Source organism: Ranitomeya imitator, chromosome 2, assembly GCF_032444005.1.
Source record: "Ranitomeya imitator isolate aRanImi1 chromosome 2, aRanImi1.pri, whole genome shotgun sequence".
NCBI classification, from domain to species: domain Eukaryota; kingdom Metazoa; phylum Chordata; class Amphibia; order Anura; family Dendrobatidae; genus Ranitomeya; species Ranitomeya imitator.
Genome location: NC_091283.1, coordinates 554,275,878 through 554,291,198, shown reverse-complemented (window position 1 = coordinate 554,291,198; position 15,321 = coordinate 554,275,878). Strand labels below are relative to the sequence as shown.

General features: G+C 44.1%; 1 protein-coding gene across 2 annotated transcripts in view; it reads right to left on the bottom strand.

The window, feature by feature from the left end:
* Positions 1-15,321, bottom strand: part of LOC138664932 (deoxynucleoside triphosphate triphosphohydrolase SAMHD1-like) — a 415,941-nt gene that overhangs the window by 134,248 nt on the left and 266,372 nt on the right. The window lies entirely within an intron of this gene.

Below are 15,321 nucleotides of genomic sequence, written 5' to 3'. Positions count from 1 at the left end.
GAATTTTTTTATTGTTTTATTTTGAATGGGGCGAAAGGGGGGGATTTGAACTCATATTTTTTTTTTTTTTTTATATTTTTAAAAAAATTTTTTTACTTTTTGCATGCTTCAATAGTCTCTTTTCATGAGAGACTAGAAGCTGCAGTTGTCTGATCTCCTCTGCTGCATACAGGCGATGATCAAATCGCCTGTATGTAGTAGAAATGCTCAATTGCTAAGAGCGCCGAACAGTACTACTACGCCCGATGTCGGAAAGGGGTTAATAGTCACTAGGGACCGAGGTTCATGAAAGGATAATCGGACAGGTAGGTCCATGGCGGCTTCTTCAGAGTTAAATGTATATGGCTGAAATCATGCAGCCAGTGCCTGAAGCTTGCTGCCTGTGGATCGGGCAGTATGTATCTGATGTCAGCTTTCCTTTAAAATCTAAGTTCATCATATGTGCCAAAAGTATCTAACCTAATCTGAAACAACTCCTGTTTTTCTATTTGATGTAAGTTGCTGCTAATTATCCTTTACCAAAACTCCCAACATTTGAAGAACAGAAAGCGGGAAAAAATCATGCGCCACGCATCGAGCGTTGGCAAAAATTTTGACCACACCCAGAAAGATGTGTGTGTGGGCGGTGGCAGTGCTGGACATTCACCTGACACCCACTGTATCCAAGACATTAGGGACTAGAGATTTACGAGCTTCCGATCCAGCATCCAGGTCAGTGGTACTTGGTAGCAAGACAGAAGGCCTGCAAATCTTTTCACTTCCAGCATCCCTGACATAGGTTTTGATTTGGTGCAACGTCATCTGTGCATCATGTTCATCTGTATTTGGGAGCTGTGGATTTTTTTTTTTGTTCATTCATTCATTCATTCATTCAGTCATTCATTCAGTCATAGCAGCCAGAACGTTCTCATTTTTATATAAGCTTTACTACATGACATCTGGCAATTTTATTCCTATAAGGCAGTGTTCACACATTGCATAAATACTGTGTTTCTTGTTTTTTTTAGGTGTCTGCACCAAACTACGCAATAACAGTCTAAGGCCATGTTCACACTATGCGGTTTTTACTGCGGAACCGCGGCGATTTTGCCGCTGCGGGTCCGCAGCTGTTTTCCATGCAGGATACAGTACAATGTTACCCTATGGAAAACAGAAACCGCAGTGCACATGGTGCGGAAAAACCCGAAAAAAAACGCGCTGAATTGCTGCGGAAAAAAAGAAAGACCATGTCACTTCTTTGTGCAGAATCGCAGCGATTCTGCACCCATAGAAATGCATTGATCCGCTTACTTCCCGCATGGGGCTGTGCCCACCATGCGGGAAGTAATGCGGATAATGTGCGGGTTATACCCGGGGTGGAGGAGAGGAGACTCTCCTCCAGGCCCCGGGAACCATATTTGTATTTAAAAAAAAGAATTAAAATAAAAATCATGTTATACTCACCTCTGAAGTCTCAGCGCTGCACGCGGCTGTCCGGTCTCAGAGTTGCTATGCGACCAGGACCTTCGGTGATGTCGCGGTCACATGACCGTGACGTCACCGAAGGTCCTGGTCGCACAGCATCTTTGGAACCGGACCGCCGCCTGCAGCGCCCAGGAGATCGGGACGTCAGAGTGTGAGTATATCATCATGATTTTATTATTTTTAACATTACTATTGATGCTGCATATTGCTGCATATGCAGCATCAATAGTAGGGGTAAATCCCGCAGCGGAACCCGCAGCGGAACCCGCAGGACAAACCGCGATAAATCTGCAGGGATAACCGCAGCGGGTTTGCCCTGCAGATTTATCAAATCCGCTGCTGGAGAACCCGCAGGATAAAAAGGAACGTGTGAATGTGGCCTTAATGCGTGTTGTATTTCTTTTATGCATTTTTTTCCTTATTTGAAACAATTTTCATGCAGATATGAAGCCGCGTTTTTTATAGTACAGAAAAGTTTTGATTCTGCACTTTTTACATGTGCTTTTTTAGGCCTCTTTCATGCGTCAGTGTCTCCGGTACGTGTAGTGACAGTTTTCTCACGTACCTGAGACACTGACACACGTAGACCCATTAGAATCTATGTGTTTCTGCACATGTGCGTGTTTTCACACGGATCGTGTGTCCGTGTGCAAAACACGTAGACATGTCCGTTTTTTACCGGCAGCACGGACCACAATACAGACAGCACACGTGCATACGGATGAGCATCCGTGTGCTGTCCGTGTGCGTTTTTACATTGTATCATTATTATAGACAGGTGTCCTGAATTTCATGTGAAATTAAGAAATAAACTCAGTCTGGCCTTTTCTTTGCTGAGGTGAAGTAGTTGTGTGTTCAGGCACATTTGTGGATTGCTTCTCCTGTATCTTTATGATATAATGGCTCCTCGTGTTGATACTGAGCGCCTAATAGCTCTTGTGGAACAACACCCAGAACTTTGGGACACTCGTGTGGAGGGATACTACGACCGGCTGAATGTAGACCGTGGATGGCATGCAGTAGCAGAAGCATTGTTTGCACGTAGTGGTTGGTCAACATATTCCCCATCCAAGCAAGCGAAGTATGGTGAGTGGATGTTCCTATGTACTAACAAACTGTACTTACTTAATTCATATTTCAAATAGTGCTTACAGTGCTGATGTGTTAGTAAATCTGTTTGTAGGCCATCAAAATGGCATGTAATGTGGTAATCCTTGGCACTATTATAGTCACTAGACTTCTGAATGTGCTTGTTGAATGGCAAACATAAACTTCATGATGTACCTTGGAATACTGTTTGTCAAATCCAACAAAAAACATGGTCAAATTGATGTTTCACAATGTTAGCACACATTACTGTTGTGCCTCTTCTGAACAACCATGCTTCTGCAAGGCCCAAAGTAGACTGTCCCATGTTCAGTGTTGGTCAGAGGTTTTTTGTTTGTGTTTTTAACGCCACTTTTTTCCTCTTCACTTGTTAGGCTTCTTTCACACTAGCGTCGGAATCTCCCCGTCGCAATGCGTCGGGGACAGATTCCGACGCTAGCGTTTAACGCTTTGCACAATGGGTGCAGCGGATGCATTTTTCCGGCGCATCCGCTGCCCCATTGTAAGGTGCGGGGAGGTGGGGGCGGAGTTCCGGCCGCGCATGCGTGGTCGGAAAAAGCGGTCCGTCGGGAGAAAAAAATGTTACATGTAGGGGTTTTTTTTCCCGACGGTCCGCCAAAGCATGACGCATCCGTCGCAAGACGGATGCGAAGTGTGCAAATCCGTCGCAAATGCGTCGCCAATAGAAGTCTATGGGGAAAAAACGCATCCTGCAAGCACTTTTGCAGGATGCGTTTTTCTGCAAAACGACGCATTGTGACGGATTTACAAAAAACGCTAGTGTGAAAGTACCCTTAATTTCAGTATTAGTTGTTTATTTTACAAAACCCCTGCAAATATCTTACACCAATACAGGCCTTACAGGTGTCTGGCAGGCATTGTAAAGGATGTGTACTTACTACTCTACACACAAATCTTGATCATAGTTTTTGTAGATAAGAACCCTAGCAATGTGTACATTATGGTGCTGGCTACAGTTGTTAAATGTATGCATGCCAGGAATTAGATGTATAGTAAGGCCATAGCTGCTGTTTTACTTTTGTGAACATATTGAGCAAGTGACCATTAAAGGCATATGTTTTTTAACAAATTATGTTTACGTATATTACATAGAAGTAATTTTTTTTTTTCTTTGTCACCAACAATGCCTTTGTTGAAACGACGCTGGCGCTCAGCAAGGGACCAGTACCGGCGGGAATATAATCCCCTTCCCCCCACATCTGGGGCATCTAGAAAGTGCCAATATGTTTATTTCCGGCAATTAGAATTCCTGCGCCCAGTCATGGAACTCAACCAGTAAGTGTACTGCTTCACCTAGCATGTTGTTTCTCAAACACCAATATTGTTTGAGGCTAACTATGTATGTGGCACTGTAAATTCTCAAGTAAGCAACTTTGTACATGCACATGTAAAATGGCTTGCAACACGCCTATTTTTTATCATTTAAAAAAAAAGGTTTAAAAAATGGTTGCATAAAGATACCAAGGTTGTCAAAATTGACATTTGAAATATAAGGGTGTGACCTTAAATCCCCTATTGGTAGGATTGAAAATGTTTTCAAGGCTATTCAATTTATTTAGAAATACATGTTTAACTTCAACAACAATGTCCATTTCTTTAATCCTAAAACTGTGGACAACTTGGACGATTCTGATGAGTCACCAACAGCGGCTGCCTCAGCACCTTGTACGTCAGCATCAGAGACAGATCACACAGCTGAGGCCAGACAAACAACACAGCCACAAGAGCCATCTGCTGCTGGTGAAACAAGCACTGAGGGTATGATTGGAAGCAGCCAAAATACAACAGAACAACAATCACAGGCATCAAGCGCACCAGCACCCCAGGCATCGCAAGCAGCATCAAACATTCCCCCGCGGTACATACCACCTAGCCTGAGAGGAAGACGGAGCAGGCGACATGAGGAGATCAGGATGTTGCCAGAAGCAATTGATGCAAGAGTCCTGCATATACTGAACTTAATGACACCAGAATCAGATGTTGATAGTTTTTGCCACTCACTGTCTCCCTGTCTGGCAAAAGTACCCACATAACGTCAAGAAAGTGTCCGGGCAGCTATGCTCACCCTCCTTGCTGTCAGCCAGGGAGAGAATGAGCCCAACCAGGTGCTTTCACCCATAGAACAGTGGCGTACTGACCAAAATCAGAGCCAGTTGACCACTATAGTGTCAACACACCAGGAGCAACAGGTGCCTGCAACCTCTTATGGGCAATCATCAGCCAGCCAACAATTACCACAAATGGCAGTACCATATTATGTGCATGAACCACCCCCTGCATCAAGCCAACAGATACAACATAGGCCACTGTGTGAAGTTGCTCAGAAATTTCAAGTGCAACAGCAGTACACCAGGCCACCAAGGCATATTACGCCTGGCCTAAATAGATTTGGCCCACCGAACCCTCAGCCAACAACACAACAATCAACTGGCCAAACATATCAAGGTTACATTTCACGTCCACAAAGCTATATGCAGCCCGGTCGCGCAGTGGTTAGCACAGCAGCCTTGCAGCGCTGGAGTCCTGGGTTCAAACCCCACCAAGGACAACATCTGCAAAGTGTTTGTATGTTCCCTCCGTGTTTGCGTGGGTTTCCTCCGCGCACTCCGGTTTCCTCCCATATTCCAAAGACATACTGATAGGGAACCTAGATTGTGAGCCCCAACGGGGACAGCGATGATAATGTGTGCAACCTGTAAAGCGCTGCGGAATATGTTAGCACTATACAAAAATAAAGATTATTATTATATGCAACCTGTTGCTCAGGTTGGAAAATACTCAGTCTGTGCAAACTACCAGCAACAACCACTCCCCCAACAACAACACTTTTATGGCCCCTCCTTAGAAACCCAAAGCTACAACACTACTACCTCTGGATACCAACAAATGTATGTTGGAACATCCGTCAATAATCCACCACTGCAGTCACAAATTACACAATCTGAAATGCCCCCACAATCCGCCATCACTGAAGGTGTAGGCCCAGAAAACACTACAGAAGAATCTACTGTCTACTCAGGATGATTTCCAAAATGTTTAAATGTTCTCAATGTTTAAATAATTGTTTTGCAAATATGTGGCATGTAACAATGTCGTTAATGCCCATTATTGGGCATATTTTGTTTGAAAATGTAAAAACGGGTTTTTTTTGCCTACAATTATAAAAATTTTGGGTTTACAACAAATTTATGTACATGGGTATATATAAAAATAATAATCCGCGCTGGGTTCTCCAGTTTTGTGACCACTAAATACCTCCAAAAAACAATAAATATTTGCACCTTTTATATGACAATAAAAACTATTAAAAAATAATAAGTTTGTGCTGTGTTTTAAAATAGCTCCACCGTGGAGCACAACATTACCATAAGGAAATTCTGAGCGAGATAATAAATAGATTTTTTACCTAGTGCGGTATAGTCGATAATATCCACAGTTCCCTTTAGTCAGGCTGTAGCAAGTCACGTGAGCAATCACATGACCGTGACGTCACGCAAGGTCCTGCAGAGGCAGAGAACCGAGAGCTGCACAACAGCGCTTAGTCGCTACTAGCAGTGAGCGAGCATAGGGCTGTTTGCCGCCGGCCGGGGCACTGCCTGGAGCCCGCTCACGTGAAAGCAAAAGAGGAAAAAAACTCCACCGAAGCCGCATTTTTCCATATTTGGACTTTTACAAAGACAGACTAAAGGGAACTGTGGATATTATCGACTATACCGCACTAGCTAAAAAATCAATTTATTATCTCGCTCAGAATTTCCTTATGGTAATGTTGTGCTCCACGGTGGAGCTATTTTAAAACACAGCAAAAACTTATTATTTTTTAATAGTTTTTTATTGTCATATAAAAGGTGCAAATATTTATTGTTTTTTGGAGGTATTTAGTGGTCACAAAACTGGAGAACCCAGCGCGGATTATTATTTTTATATATATACCTGTTTATAGCTACTAATACAGAAGGGTGGCACTGTATTTGTATCCGCTGCAGGATTCACAGTTTATGAAGCGCTACTGGTGTGCTTAATTAAATTTATGTACATGTTGTGTTTCTTTGGATCAACATTACTAACTAGCTGTAGGCTAGGTAGCACCAAGGGATCAAATGCACAATATAGTTTGCAAAAAAAAAAAAAAATCAACAAGTACTGAAGGTGGAAACGTGTGTTTAGAATTGAAAATGGCTAATTAGTGCACCTTTCCCTCATCTAACCGTTTAATTACAGGTCCAAGCCTTTAATTGCAGACTTAAAAAATTCTCTGAGGTACGTGTCCACAAGGATGGCTCACGGATGACATACGTAACTTCAACACGTACACACGGATGACACACGGAGTATACACACGGACACGGATATCTCCGATACCGGTTTTTCCAGTACCGGAAATATCAGGACGTGTGAAAAAGGCCTTAGGCTCCACATAGAATCCTCTAGAAAAAAAAAAGCACCAAAGCCACAGTTTAGCAAGGTCTTTAGCTGGTTATTTCTCCTGGGAGAATCGCATCATAAAACTTGTACTGGCTGTCAGCTCTCCAGACCTGAGCTTGACAGCTGCATACCGTAGTTATCCATCATACTGTCATGCTCGGGTCAGGAGAGGTGTCGGCCAGTCTTTGCAGTGCTATGCCATTATCGCACGAGAAATACGGCAGTATGTCTCTGCTGTGCCCTTAAACACAGCATAATTTCTATGCAAAAAGGCACCAGAAAAAACCCCACAGCATTTACTCTACATGTGAACACGGCCTAAATGTCCAAGCAAAGTGGATGTGATTTCATGAAAACTCCTGCCCTTGGTGTGTCTAAGGCTACGTTCACATTTGCGGTGTTGGGCGCAGCGTCGTCGACGCATACCAACGCATGCGTCATGCGCCCCTATCTTTAACATGGGGGGCGCATGGACATGCGCCGGTATGCGTTGTATTGCGTTTTACGACGCATGCGTCATATTGACGCACAGACAGAGCGCAGAGGACGCTACTTGTAGCATTTTCCCTGCTCCAAAATTCCTGCTCTGTACGATCTTATGACAACGCATGCATCGCAAAACGCTGCATAGTGTACATGCGTTGTTGGTTGCATCGCCGACGCTGCGCCCAACAACGCAAATGTGAACGTTACCTAAAGATGCTTTTGTACTGTGTGGTTTTGGTGCTTTTTTTCTCTTAGCTTGCATGTGGAACTTGGAAAAAACACATATGAAAAAATAAAGCGCAGTTGCATTTTTAAGCACAGAATCAAAGCTTTTCTTTACTATTAAATAAGCATTAGGCTGCCATCACACTAGCAGTATTTGGTCAGTATTTTACCTCAGTATCTGTAAGCCAAAACCAGGAGTGGGTGATAAATGCAGAAGTGGTGCATATGTTTCTATTATACTTTTCCCTCTATTTGTTCCACTCCTGGTTTTGACTGATGTAAAATACTGACCAAATAGTGCTAGTGTGACGGCAGCCTTAAACACTGCTCATCTGCTCAAAAAATGCATTAAATAATGGAGAAAACGAAAAAAAGAAATGCATAAAACCCACAAAAACCAGAGCGGCTTCTTATTGCATCATGTGATGGGAAATTTGCAGAAAACGTGCAGAAAAAAAAATCAGTTTAAGGGCTCATCTCCACTTGTGTGAGAAAAAAACGGTCCGATTTACGGACCGAAAAAACTGATGTAACGTCTGCGAGTGCCATGCGAGTGTCATGCGAGTGTCATGCGATTTTTTTTTTTTATCGCAACATCCGTATGACATCCGTATTGCTGTCCGATTTTTACGCACGGGTCTCCTTTGAAAAGCCGGTAATTCAGCGCAGAGTACAGTAAAATCACAGTGACAGGTTAGATTAGAGTAGATATATACACATAGAATAGGTATATATACATATATATATGTCAGGGAGACACCTATATATATATATATATATATATATATATATATATATATATTTATTTATATTTAATGCAGCGCTAGTTAGCTTTAAAGCTGGTAATTCAATTACCGGCTTTTGCTTTCTCCTTCACAAACCCGACATGATATGAGACCTGGTTTACATGCAGTAAACCATCTCATATCACCATTTTTTTTGCATATTCCACACTACTAATGTAAGTAGTGTGTATATGCAAAATTTGGGCGTTCTAGCTATTATATTTAAGGGTTAAATGGCGGAAAAAATTGGCGTGGGCTCCCGCACAATTTTCTCCGCCAGAGTAGTAAAGCCAGTGACTGAGGGCAGATATTAATAGCCTGGAGAGGGTCCATGGTTATTGGCCCCCCCCTGGCTAAAAACACCTGCCCCCAGCCACCCCAGAAAAGGCACATCTGGAAGATGCGCCTATTCTGGCACTTGGCCACTCTCTTCCCATTCCCGTGTAGCGGTGGGATATGGGGTAATGAAGGGTTAATGCCACCTTGCAATTGTAAGGTGACATTAAGCCTAATTAATAATGGAGAGGTGTCAATTATGACACCTATCCATTATTAATCCAATTGAAAGAAAGGGTTAAAAAAATACACACACACATTATTAAAAATTATTTTAATGAAATAAAAACAAAGGTTGTTGTAATTTTTTATTTAACGCCCAATCCACTCAGTGAAGACCCTCGTTCTGTGACAAAAAAAAAATAATAAACCAACAATATACTTACCTTCCACAGATCTGTAAAGTCCAACGATGTAAATCCTTCTGAAGGGGTTAAAACATTTTGCAGCCAGGAGCTTTGCTAATGCAATGCTACTCCTCGCTGCAAAACCCCGAGGAATGAGTCTAAATATAGATCAATGAGCTATATTTAGCTTCATTTGCGGTGAGGCGCCCTCTGCTGGCTGTTCATAGATCGTGGGAACTTTCCCTTTGCAGAGAAACAGCCCCAAAGCATGATGTTTCCACCACCATGCTTTACAGTAGGTATGGTGTTTGATGGATGCAACTCAGTATTCTTTTTCCTCCAAACACGACAAGTTGTGTTTCTACCAAACAGTTCCAGTTTGGTTTCATCAGACCATAGGACATTCTCCCAAAACTCCTCTGGATCATCCAAATGCTCTCTAGCAAACTTCAGACGGGCCCAGACATGTACTGGCTTAAGCAGTGGGACACGTCTGGCACTGCAGGATCTGAGTCCATGGTGGCGTAGTGTGTTACTTATGGTAGGCCTTGTTACATTGGTCCCAGCTCTCTGCAGTTCATTCACTAGGTCCCCCCGCGTGGTTCTGGGATTTTTGCTCACCGTTCTTGTGATCATTCTGACCCCACGGGGTTGGATTTTGCGTGGAGCCCCAGATCGAGGGAGATTATCAGTGGTCTTGTATGTCTTCCATTTTCTAATTATTGCTCCCACTGTTGATTTCTTCACTCCAAGCTGGTTCGCTATTGCAGATTCAGTCTTCCCAGCCTGGTGCAGGGCTACAATTTTGTTTCTGGTGTCCTTTGACAGCTCTTTGGTCTTCACCATAGTGGAGTTTGGAGTCAGACTGTTTGAGGGTGTGCACAGGTGTCTTTTTTATACTGATAACAAGTTTAAACAGGTGCCATTACTACAGGTAATGAGTGGAGGAAAGAGGAGACTCTTAAAGAAGAAGTTACAGGTCTGTAAGAGCCTGAAATCTTGATTGTTTGTTTCTGACCAAATACTTATTTTCCACCATAATATGCAAAAAAAATGATAAAAAAACAGACAATGTGATTTTCTGGATTTTTTTTTCTCAGTTTGTCTCCCATAGTTGAGGTCTACCTATGATGTAAATTACAGACGCCTCTCATCTTTTTAAGTGGTGGAACTTGCACTATTGCTGACTGACTAAATACTTTTTTGCCCCACTGTATATTGTTGGTTTATTTATTTTTTTTTGTCACAGAACGAGGGTCTTCACTGAGTGGATTGGGCGTTAAATAAAAAATTACAACAACCTTTGTTTTTATTTCATTAAAATAATTTTTAATAATGTGTGTGTGTATTTTTTTAACCCTTTCTTTCAATTGGATTAATAATGGATAGGTGTCATAATTGACGCCTCTCCATTATTAATTAGGCTTAATGTCACCTTACAATTGCAAGGTGGCATTAACCCTTCATTACCCCATATCACACCGCTACACGGGAATGGGAAGAGAGTGGCCAAGTGCCAGAATAGGTGCATCTTCCAGATGTGCCTTTTCTGGGGTGGCTGGGGGCAGGTGTTTTTAGCCAGGGGGGGCCAATAACCATGGACCCTCTCCAGGCTATTAATATCTGCCCTCAGTCACTGGCTTTACTACTCTGGCGGAGAAAATTGTGCGGGAGCCCACGCCAATTTTTTCCGCCATTTAACCCTTAAATATAATAGCTAGAACGCCCAAATTTTGCATATACACACTACTAACATTAGTAGTGTGGAATATGCAAAAAAAATGGTGATATGAGATGGTTTACTGTATGTAAACCAGGTCTCATATCATGTCGGGTTTGTGAAGGAGAAAGCAAAAGCCGGTAATTGAATTACCAGCTTTAAAGCTATCTAGCGCTGCATTAAATATAAATATATATATATATATATATAGGTGTCTCCCTGACATATATATATGTATATATACCTATTCTATGTGTATATATCTACTCTCATCTAACCTGTCAGTGTGATTTTACTGTACTCTGCGCTGAATTGCCGGCTTTTCTAAGGACACGGGTGCGAGTGCTGTGCGTTTTTTTTCTCGCACCCATTGACTTGCATTGGCGAGTCTCGTCCGAGAATCTCAGCAATACGCAGCATGCTGTGATTTTTTTCTCAGCCGACACAGATTTTTCTCAGTCCGATTTCGGCTGGGAAAAAAAAAATCGCAAATGGAGTGTCACATATTGATTAACATTGGTCCGAGTGCAATCCGATTTTTTATTGGATTGCACTCGTCCGTTTTCCTCACAAGTGGAGATGAGCCCTAATGCTGAGGTCATGTTCACATGTGGCATGATTGCTGTTTGTTTCATTTAAATTCTTCTTACATTTTTTATGGGTTTAATAGAAAAAAAAAATCAATCATGACATTTTTTATGCCATTTACCAGTAGCATAGCTACCGGGCCCGATGCTCAGAGGGGGCCCATCCGGAGCGCACTGATACAGTTACCTTCTGCGGCAGAGCAGGGAGAATCGATCTCCCTGCTCTGATGCCCACTATGGGGCCCCTGAGCAGGCAGGGGGGCCCGGTTCCAGTAGTGGGCCCCCCGCCCGTCACCGCACTGATGAGGGAAGGAGCGCTGCGCTCCTTCTGCCATCATACCCCTGTCAGCGTCTGGCGTCACCGACGCCGACACTGATAGTGGGCGCGATGACGTCACCACCCGGCGCCCGCTGTCAGAAGATGAGCGGGAGGTTGGAGCACCGCTGGAACAAGGAGGAAGAGAGGTGAGTATTTATTTATTGATTTTTTTTATGGGGACTGCCTTATACTTCAGGATCTGCCTATAGGGGGGCTGCCTTATACTTCAGGATCTGGCTATAGGGGGGCTGCCCTATACTTCAGAATCTGCCTATAGGGGGGGGCTGCCTTATACTTCAGGATCTGGCTATAGGGGGGCTGCCCTATACTTCAGGATCTGCCTATAGGGGGGCTGCCTTATACTTCAGGATCTGGCTATAGGGGAGCTGCCCTATACTTCAGAATCTGCCTATAGGGGGGCTGCCTTATACTTCCTTATACTTCTGGATATTCCTATTGGGGGGCTGCCTTAAACTCAGGATCTGCCTATAGGGGTGCTGCCTTATACTTCAGGATCTGCCTCTAGGGGGGCTGCCTTATACTTCAGGATCTGCCTATAGGGGGATTGCCTTATACTTCAAGATCTGCCTATGGGGGGCTGCCTTATACGTCAGGATCTGCCTATATGGGTGCTGCCTTATACTTCAGAATCTGCCTATGGGGTGCTGTCTTATACTACAGGGTCTGCCTATGGGGTGCTGCCTTTTACTACAGGGTCAGCCTATGGAGTTCTGTCTTATACTACATGGTCTGCCTATGGGGGTGCTCAGAGGCGTAGCTAGAGCTTTTGCCACACGGGGCTGTTCCCGAGTTTGGCGCCAAACCCCCCCCCCACCTTCCCCCCGGCTCAATACACACAAAGGTTTTTTTTCCCATTTAGACCAAAATAGCTTAGTAACAAACAAATAAACCTGCATCTAAGAAGCTATGTGTGAACACACCCTACGAGCGTCTGTTTTTATCGACCTTTGTGGGGTCTCGGCATCCGGGACCACCCACCAAACAAGACTTCTATCATGTCACAACTTTCTGCTTGTGTGGCCACACCAGGCCGTATGGATGGAGCACAGCGGACGCTTCCGCAGCGCTTTCCTCACTTTTGACACATTTTTGTATTCACTCCGTCCGTATACAAGCTGCCCGGACGCCCTGCACACCTGCGATCGCTGATCTGACGGTTCTTTAGCAGGCTACGTCCCATGATGATCCCTTGGTGGAGGTGAGGGTTGGGGGCCCAACTTACCTGACCGCGCTCCTGGCTCCTGCTCTCTCCATGGCGTCCACGCAGCTGAAGCGTGCACTCGCCGGCGACCACTGGGGGTGCTGTCTTGTGCTATAGAGTCTGCCTTTTTATGCTGCCTTCTGCTATAGAGTAGGCCTATGGGGAGTGCATTATACTATATGGAGGCTTATGGGAAGTGCATTATACTATATTTAGGATGATCTGGTGCATTATACTATATGGAGGCCATCTAGTGGGCCATCATACAGTGTAGAGATTACAGTGAAGGGGCCATCATACAGTGTTGGAGCCATCAAACAGTTTGGGGGCTATTAAGGGGTCAGTATACTGTGTGGATGGTACTATACAGTGAGGGGGCATTATACTGTATAGGGGAGCTGTACAGGGGAAGACTCAAAACATTATTAAATGTAAAGTGGGAACTTCTTGTTATAGGGGATCTCAGGTTACTGTGACTATCAAAGGAGCACACAGAGGGCAATATTAATTTCTAGGGAGCAAAGTGTGGGCACTGTTTTCTAGGGCACTTGCACTCGGCATTACTAAAGCGGTGCTTTAGAATTTAGAAGGCGCAGAGAACCACACAGCAGGTGCAGTAATAGGGATACATACGGCAGCAGTGGCTCAGTATTGGGATATCAGCAGGATGAGGAGTTTGTGCAGGTTGGGAATAGATGGTGATGGGGCTGGAATATGAGAAGTGAAACGTGTCTTTGTTGTATTCTCTAAAGACGAGTCATGGCTGGAAGAAGTTGTCATGTCGGTCTGGGTCAGATGGAAAAGATGGGAAAAGTGAACGATTCCATCAGAGAACATCAGCGGCCGGAAAGTCATAATCTGTAACTATGCTGTGATCTCTTATATGTTCTGTAGGGCTGGTATCTACCACTGACCATATGGCGATAATATCCATGTTGGTCTTTATATAGAGATTATCTCCAGTAATAGCGCGGTCATCTGCTGTGGTTCTTCTCCACTCTTAGGGCATGTCACCAACTTGTAATGAAGGTTACCAGGTTAGGGGCCCTGTCATGATTCCAATGGCAGGGAATCACAAAAGGACAAGCACCAACGAGCTCTAGGGTGATGGAACCTGAGCTGACCGCGACCCTAAACCTGAACACACAAATAACAATAGCCAGGGAACGTGCCTACGTTGATCCTAGACGTCTCGCACCAGCCGAAGATCTAACTTCCCCTATTAGAAGAAACACAGACCTCTCTTGCCTCCAGAGAAATACCCCATAGAAATAGCAGCCCCCCACATATAATGACGGTGAAATGAGAGGAAGGCACATACACAGTATGAAAACAGATTCAGCAAAATGAGGCCCGCTAAATCTAGATAGCAGAGGATACAAAAGTAAACTGCGCGGTCAGCAAAAAACCCTTCAAAAAACCATCCTGTAATTACTTGAACTCATGTTCCAACTCATGGAACATGAGGAGCAATTACAGCCCACTAAAGCAACCAGCAGCAAAGAGACAATTATATGCAAGCTGGACAAGACAAAAATAAAGCAAAACGTGGAACAAGAAAATCAAAACTTAGCTTGTCCTGAAGATTACTGAAGCCAGAAGCTGAGGTAACAAAACACTCTGATAACCTTGATAGCCGGCAGGGAAATGACAAGAAAGCCCGGTTAAATAGGAAACTCCCAAATCCTAATAGAACAGGTGGACACCAGAGAAAGCAGAACACAAATCACCCAGTACCATCAGTAACCACCAGAGGGAGCCCAAAAACAGAACTCACAACAGTACCCCCCCTTGAGGAGGGGTCACGAGAACCACCAGGGCGACCAGGATGAGCCCTATGAAAAGCGCGGACCAAATCATCAGCATGAACATCAGAGGCAACCACCCAAGAATTATCCTCCTGACCATAACCCTTCCACTTGACCAAATATTGGAGTTTCCGTCTGGAAACACGAGAATCCAAGATCTTCTCCACAACATACTCCAATTCTCCCTCCACCAGCACCGGAGCAGGAGGCTCAAGCGAAGGAACAACAGGTACCTCATACCTCCGCAACAACGACCGATGGAACACATTATGAATAGCAAACGATGCCGGGAGATCCAAACGAAACGACACAGGGTTAAGAATTTCCAAGATCCTATAAGGACCGATGAACCGAGGCTTGAACTTAGGAGAAGAGACCTTCATAGGAACAAAACGAGAAGACAACCACACCAAGTCCCCAACACGGAGTCGAGGACCCACGCGGCGACGGTGATTAGCAAACTGCTGAG